The following is a 7,866-nucleotide window of genomic DNA, read 5'->3' as shown; positions in this document are numbered from 1 at the left end:
AACCCGGGCCGCCACGGTGGGAAGCCAGCGAGTAACCGCTTGAGCTATGACGCGGCCAATATTCGAGTGTAAGTTCGGAGACTTCCATTTTATAACGTACTCCAGCTACACTGACAGCACACGAAATGGCGTTCTAGTGATCAAGTCTTTAGAAGTAAAACTTTCAAAGATATTGTTCTTGTAGAGGATGTGTACACCCAAATTTAGGCTGTAGGTTGTTCTATAATAAGCCTTCATTACGCGTGATCTTTCTTTCTTCGCTGTCAGCCGAGGTCCAAGCAGTGTGGGGCGCAGTGCCATTAAACAGCTGAGCATATGAAGAACAGATGTGATTCACTTATTTCCCGCCAGGAGGAGACGAGTCGGCAAGGAGAGTATGATGACCCTGTGAACTTTTCAGCAGCAACATTTTCAGGTGTTGCCGGAGCAAGCATAACGAAGCTGAACATCCTCCAAGTTTCTGTATAAACCTATAATCTAAACATAAATAGCTTTCCAGAACTGGGTTACTGTAATAAACGTGATCAGATCTATAAACCATAACTAATCTGCTTCATCATATCACAACGAAAGCGAAATTATGGCAGAACTAGCATTACATAATCAATATCTCTGTGCCTGATTGCAGAGTGTGAAAGACCAACGTATGAAGGGCTGTGAAAATATGTTTGTATTTGCCTTTATGCTCAAATACGTCTCGAATTTCTGAATCTATGTTCCTACCATTAGATTAATCTCTTAGACATTAAATCGAATGGAGACTAAATTCCAAACAAGCCTCTATCAAAACCCCATCAGCGTCCGTTCTTATTAAGACTAAATTTCCTTAAATGAATAAATTTCACAAATTATAAAGCAGACAAGCCCAGGAACAGCAGAAAGGTGCAGAGGTTTATTAATGTTTGTAAATAACCAAAATTGTGCGATATGACCTCGTGCCGTTCGGTACATACTCTCGAATATACAAACTGCTTCCATCTGTAAGTGACCGCCTCTGTGATCTAGTGGTCAGAGTTCGTGCCTACAGATCCAGAGGTCCCTGGTTCAATTCCCGGTGCTACCAGATTTTCTGAGAAGTACGTAGTGGGTCTGGGACGGGATCCACTTATCCTTGTGAGTATAACTGAGGAGCCGTTCCAAGGAAATAGCGGCTCCGGTCTAGAAAACTGAAATTAACGGCGGTAGGGATCCGTTGCGCTAACCAGGCGACACCCTCTATCTGCAAAGTTGGGACTAACTTCACCGACAAGCGGCGGTTACTCGGTCCGTATAATTTGCTTGCGGACTACAGGCCACGGATTTTTTTTTTTTTTTCCATCTGCAAGCTCGAAGATGTGTTAAAGAAGTAATGAGCTTCCCCTTTCCTTCTTGTTCTTTGCTTCATCAGCATATGTCAAACCCTGAAACAGCAAATACGATGCTTGCTTAGCATATCTTCAACCCTGAAGATGGAGGCAGTAAGTTCATTTGAAACGTAGGAAATCCATCGGACTACTCGGTGTCACATGTCAGGAGGTAATACTCTTCGTAGTTACCGTTGTGAGAACCTAAAATCCAATATAACAAAAAACTTTTTGAGCGGGGAATTTACGACGCTATCGGAAGCCAGACCATATAGGGTCGAATGATTACGTGATGGATTATTTGGGAAGAATAATGAACGAGCTGGATGTGGCCTAATCGCAGAATTATCTCGGTATTTGCCTCTAGAAAGTGAGTAAAATCATGAAAACCTCAGTCCGCATGGCCGGTTTTTCGGCCGAGATTCGAACCGAGCACCTCCCAACTCGTCAAGTTGTCAAGATTGCTAAAAATCGTTTTAAATGTTTATTAGAAGAATCACCTAATTTGTCCTTCGGGGAACAAGAAAACTAGACGGACCTCAACAGCCCATAATGTAAACATGGCGGCCGAAGGAGGACACTGTCTAGTGCGAGCGGCAGGACTCCAGTTCCGTTTCCAGTCCCCATTTTGCGCACGCGCGAGTGTGTGCCTACTCTGTTTTGTAGTTTACAGCAGCGGCGCGCTCGTGTATTCCCACCCTTAAATAACGGCTAAATAATAGTTGGATACCAGTGTATGGAGGATACTGCTGCAGCTGTCTTCACTGTAGAAGAATTCTTAATTCTATTCTGTTCCAGCTTACGTCACTCAACGGTGACGATCTACATTTTTATCCCGAAGATACTTCTTAATCTCAGCTAGGCGATCAGCTGTCCGTAGTGATTATCTTCGTGTTTTTCCTCAGCCTCTACACAAGCATCGGGATAAACGGTAAAAGAGGTAAAGTTGTACCTGTGCTTAACTAATTAAGCACTACGCCATGAAGGTGTATAGAGGGAATGGATGTATAGATGCACATTTTCTTGACCTCGGCACTAGTTGGAGGTGAGTTGTCAGCTTCACGCCGCGGCCGCTTTACCCCCTCGGAGAAAAAGCTCCCAGTATCTACTGGATAGGAGGTTGGGTGGGCCCCAGAGCCGGTCTGGATGACGTGGAGAAGAGAAAATTCTTGACCCTACCAGGACTCGAACTCTGACCCCTCGGTCGTCCAGCCAGTAGTCAGTCGCTATAACGACTACGCTATCCTGCCACCTTAAGTATCGGGGTAGTATCCTAAAAGAGGCAAGGAAGGCTCTAGAATCCCTCCCCGCACAGAACCACGTTAACATATTTTTTAACCATGATGTCGGTGCGAGTCTATATATAGTTTCTTTGGTAGGATGATTAGTGGATATGGAGCAGTTGGTGGAATGAGAATTGGCACGGAAGTACTCAAGAGGAAACCAGCCCCTGTGCCAGTTTGTTCGTCACAAATCTCACATGAGCTGGAATCAAACCTGGACCGCACCGGCGACTCTGAAGATGGTTCTCGACATAAAAGGCGTTTAACCTGAAGGGATGTAACGTAGGCCACGCTATCTTCAGCTCGTGTATCTGACCACTTTCGGTCTGTAAGTCTAGCACAGTAATCAGCAGTTTTGTTGTGTCAGAATTGCATGGCCGGATTCATCTTTCTGGCTTATTACTTCTTGTCCGGCCCAGTCAACTGCTCTTTGTACAGAGGCCCCAGGGTAGAACTAGTCCAAACTATGAAATTGCTTGGTGGAGCCGTCAGACTGCCTTACCACAATAAACACAACGATAATTCATACATTGCTGGATCTGGTTCATAAGGTTTCTAACAGGCATCCAGAGTCGTTTTTTAAATAAATTGAAATTCAAGCAATACGAAGATAAAGTAGTGTTCTTTTATGTCGGGCTTATTTAACGATGCTCGTGACCGGACCAGAAAGCAAACCAATTCCACCGCGAAAGATATTTCGGAAAAAGTAAATGGTTTCTTGTGTGTTCAAAAGCTTCAATGTTCTGACGATACTTGGAAATGTTCCATAAAAGCCTGCCATTGTATCATAGGAAGTGGGAGTTTAAATCTAATCTACTCGTATTCATTGACACATTATTTCTGCGTTTAATATTATCCTTTTATCTGTACCAAATCTCCAAAAGTGTCCTCTTTCGTTCATACTTCCGAACTAAAACTATTATGTATTTAGTATTTTATTCATATATGCTACATTATCCCATCCTCCTTGACACAACAGCCGTAATAATATTAAAGTAAAGCTATCCCTGTAACAGGCCACTGAGGCCCATAGGGTTGTGAGACGTCGAGGCCCCCACATTTTCTAGATAATGGGCTGGCAGATGGTGGTGAGGTTTTAGCCTTATACGCCGTCCCCCCTTTACCCCTCAGGAAGATTCCTGCTACTCATTTCTGTTAGAGGCTGAGTTGAACCCCGGGTCATAGTGCGGTTGGAAGGAAAAAGTCAATTGAAAAACTCAATCACCTGATCGGCAATCGAGCCCACAACCTTCCGGCTGTATAATTCCTCAACCAACTACGCTAACGCGTGCCCCGTAATAATACTAGGTGACGAGTAAACTGTGAAACACCTCATTTTGCAATTTTCTGCAGACTACATTTATTCGCATTTATTAGGCAAATCATATATATGCATAAAACAATAATTTTGTCGCTTACTTTGTAAGGACGTGATGTATGAATTATTTATATGGGATGCTAAGGCAGCTTTGGAGAATACAGATTAAATTACAAGCAGAGAAAAGAGAAAAACGTACAGCGTCCGAATTCTCTCCAACATTTTCGTCAAAATCTGGCAAAGGAGCTAAAACGTACGAGTCGCATAGTAAGTTAATTTAAGCCTAGGGCGTAAAAATGGGTCAGGCTAACTAACTAAACTAATTCCATGGAGCTGAGGCTTTCTCGAGAAGCTGCCAGTCGTTCAGTTAGTCAAGAATTTCCCAAAACTGTATATAACCCTAAGTTTCATCATCTGTTCACAAGAGCCCTCCACTGGTCCCTATCCTAAGCCAAAATCAATCCAATCAATGCCACCAGATCCTCCCGCCTAATTTCAGGTCTTCCTAGTGGTCTCTTTCCTTCCCCAAATAAAAAAAAATATTATACAAAAGTAATATAGGTCTGTCAGGCATAATTTAATCTAAATCAGTCCTAGAGTTTTGATGTTTTCGGTTGGAGGGACGAACATAAGGAAACTAATAGGTGTTTAAATTGCTTTTAAGAATTTATGCTACAAATAATTACGTTTACTTCGATGTGACGTGAAGTAAGTGCAAAATTGTCCATGTGCGCAATTAAGATTAACGCTGCAAAAATATCCGAGGAAATGGAGGTGTAGCCGCACACATATTCATAACCTCGTCACTAGACGGAAGTTGTGAACTTGACGTCACACTACTTTATCCATTCCAAACTCCGATACCATTGGGTAGGAGATTATGTGGACCCCTTAGTAAGTCTGGACGCGGAAGAGAAAAGTTCCTACCGATGCGGGGAATAACATGAAGATGTTAAGTTATCCCTGGGTTTAATTACTAAAAAAACCATGATATGAAGACATATGATGAAATGAAATACAGCTCCATTATTCTTTACCTCAGAACTGAATGAAACTGAGCGGTCAGTATCACGCCCCCTACCGCTTTACCCGCAGAAAACCAGCCCGTGCCTGTGGTATAGGAGACTGGGCGGGCTCTAAAGCCAGTCTGTACGTTACGCAGAAGATAAAAATGTCTTCCTCTTCCAGGAATCAAACACTGCTTCCTCGGCTGTCCAGCCCGTAGCCTAGTCACTCTACTGACCGAGCTATCCCTGCTGTTAATACCATAATTACACAAATCGCCTGTACCGGGGATGAAGTGTTTGGTGCTGATCCTGCTTCGCTGGCTGTGTTCGCTTGGGATGGTTCATCCGGGCGGCGCCAAACGTCTTAAGAGGTCACGGAAAGATCCCGAGACAGTGGTAGAACTGTCTGATCAATGCCGCCGGCTGTGTAGTACATACAGTAGCGGTATGGATGTGGCAACAGGGTATGTGAGAGTCGGCAAGGTTAGCGGCAGAACCAGAGGTGAAAACAGGTAGTCAGTAGCTGGGCGGTATTCACACGGCTCCCGGCGCGGAAACCGTGCCGTACCGTCCCTGTGTACCAACTCGAATGCGTGAGGCATTGTTAAATTTTGTATCTGACTTTCTTTTATTAAAGATCAAAATTCGAAAGAACGCGGAAGTGCTTAGAAATATGCAAAAGTGAAGGTAAAGTTGTCCTTATGCTTAATTAATTAAGCACTATGCGGTGAAGACAGATGGGTGAATGGAAGTATAGCTCCGCTATTCTTGATATCGGCACTAGATGGAGGTGAATGATCAACTTCAAGCTCCGGCCGCTTTACCGCTGGGTAAAGAGCCTCCGGTACCCATTGTATAAGACCCTTAGGTGGGCCCCAGGGCCGGTCTGGACGTAGTGGAGAAGAGAAAAACTAAGAAAGATATACAATTTTTTTTAGTTTGTTGTTTGAGGACAGGGTGTTGAGGAGAATGTTTGGACTCAAGAGAGATGAAATGACAGGAGGTTGGAGAAAACTGCACAATGAGGAGCTTCATAACTTGTACTCTTCGCCAAATATAATTAGAATGATCAAGTCAAGGATGATGAGATGGGCAGAGTATGTAGCACGAATGGGGGGAGACGAGGAATGCGTATAGGACATTGGTGGGAAAGCCAAAAGGAAAAAACACTGGGAAGACCAAGGAGTAGGTGGGTGGACAATATTAAAAAGGATCTTAGAGAGATAAGATGGGATGATATGAATTGGATTGATCTGACTCAGGATAGGGACCAGTAGAGGGCTGTTATGAACATGGTAATGAACCTTCGGGTTCCATAAAATGCTGGAGATTTCTGGAGTAGCTGCAGAATTGGCGTCTCCTTAAGAAGGACTCAGCTCCATGAGTAAGTAAGTTATTTAACGACGCTATTAGTATCGAGATTATGTGCCGTCTGTGACGGGTTTATTAACGAATGGTGAACAGTTAGTGGAACGAGATCCTCGAAATAAATTTTACCAAAAAGAGAAATTAACGACTCGATATAATTTTAACAAGATATTTGAGGGGGCCTATCGGATAAAATATGTTTCAAGTATAAATTTACTTAATTAAATAAATAGATAAATTGTTAACTTTATAATCTACTGGAAGGTGACAATATCTCCTCTTCCTTATTTCCTCTATTCATCTCCATAATCCTAATGTCTTTTCTGCATGTTTCTTGCAATAACTATCTTCCTTTCATGAGCATTTTAAACGAACTGTATGACGTGAACGCATATAAGGGAAATCCCGTCTGTCCGGGCGTTATATCACCGAACGCAGCCCTATCATATGGATTTCGACAAAATTTATTATTGGTAATTACAGAAAGTTGCCAGGTGAATTAAACTGCAATTTTCATCGGTCCATTTTAATTTTTATTTAAATCCTTTTATATTATATATATTGGGGCACGCGGTAGCGTAGTTGGATGAGGCACTATGCTAAAGACGGAAGGTCGCGGGTTCAAGTCCCGATGAGGTCATTGGATTTTTTTCAATTGACCTAATCCTTCCGGCCGCACTATGACCCTGGGGTCGACTCAGCCTCTAACAGAAATGAGTACCAGGAATATTCTTGGGGGGTAAGGGGCGGACGGTGCGTAACCTTACCGCCATCTTTGAGCCGATTGTCTAGATCAGTGGTTCTCAACCGCCGGGCCGCGGCCCAATACCGGGCCCTCGTCTTATTGAAAAAGAATTTACCGGGCCGCGGTCTCACAAAGGTTGAGAACCACTGGTCTAGATAATGTGGGACCCTCAACGTCTCACAACCTTACGGGCCTTCACAGCCTGTTACAGGTATAGCTTTACTTTTTCTTTTTTTTATTATACACGTAAATATTAAAAAGAAACTGCAAGGGTCGTAATTTATGACTGTAGACAGTGTAGTGCGGCATTAGTGTAAACAGCGTAAATTAATAACAGAAACAGTAAAAAGACACAATAATTAGAACGAATTCAGAAAATACGTTTTCTCCATATTGGAACGCACATGTTCTCTCCTGTGCGTTAATCTTATCCTTGAAAGTGAAGTTACGTAACTCCATGGGCCTGGGTCCTTCTTGAGAAGCAGTCAGTCGCTCAGTTACTCAAGAATTTTCCAAAATTTTATGGAAACCGAAGTTTCGTTACCCTGCTTACAAGAACCCTCAAACTGTCCCTGTCCACAGCCACATTAATTCAGTCCATACCACACCAACACATTTATCTAACATCTATTTTAATAATATCCTCTCGCCTACTTCTAGCTTTACTGAGTGGACTCTCTCCTAATGGATTTCCCACCAAAACCCTGCATGCATTCTCCCACACGCGTGCTAAAATTTCCTGGCCATTTCTTCCTCCTTGATTTGATCATTGTTATTATAAGCAAAGTTGCCTTCGCGAAGG

At 43.0% G+C, this 7,866-nt stretch overlaps 1 protein-coding gene across 2 annotated transcripts in view; it reads left to right on the top strand.

The window, feature by feature from the left end:
* LOC111862033 (F-box/LRR-repeat protein 7) overlaps positions 1–7,866 on the top strand; it is a 138,250-nt gene that overhangs the window by 102,758 nt on the left and 27,626 nt on the right. The gene's annotated exons all lie outside the window — the stretch shown is intronic.

This window comes from Cryptotermes secundus, unplaced genomic scaffold (assembly GCF_002891405.2).
Source record: "Cryptotermes secundus unplaced genomic scaffold, Csec_1.0 scaffold181, whole genome shotgun sequence".
Classification (NCBI taxonomy): Eukaryota; Metazoa; Arthropoda; class Insecta; order Blattodea; family Kalotermitidae; genus Cryptotermes; species Cryptotermes secundus.
This window is presented reverse-complemented; position numbering and strand designations above follow the sequence as displayed.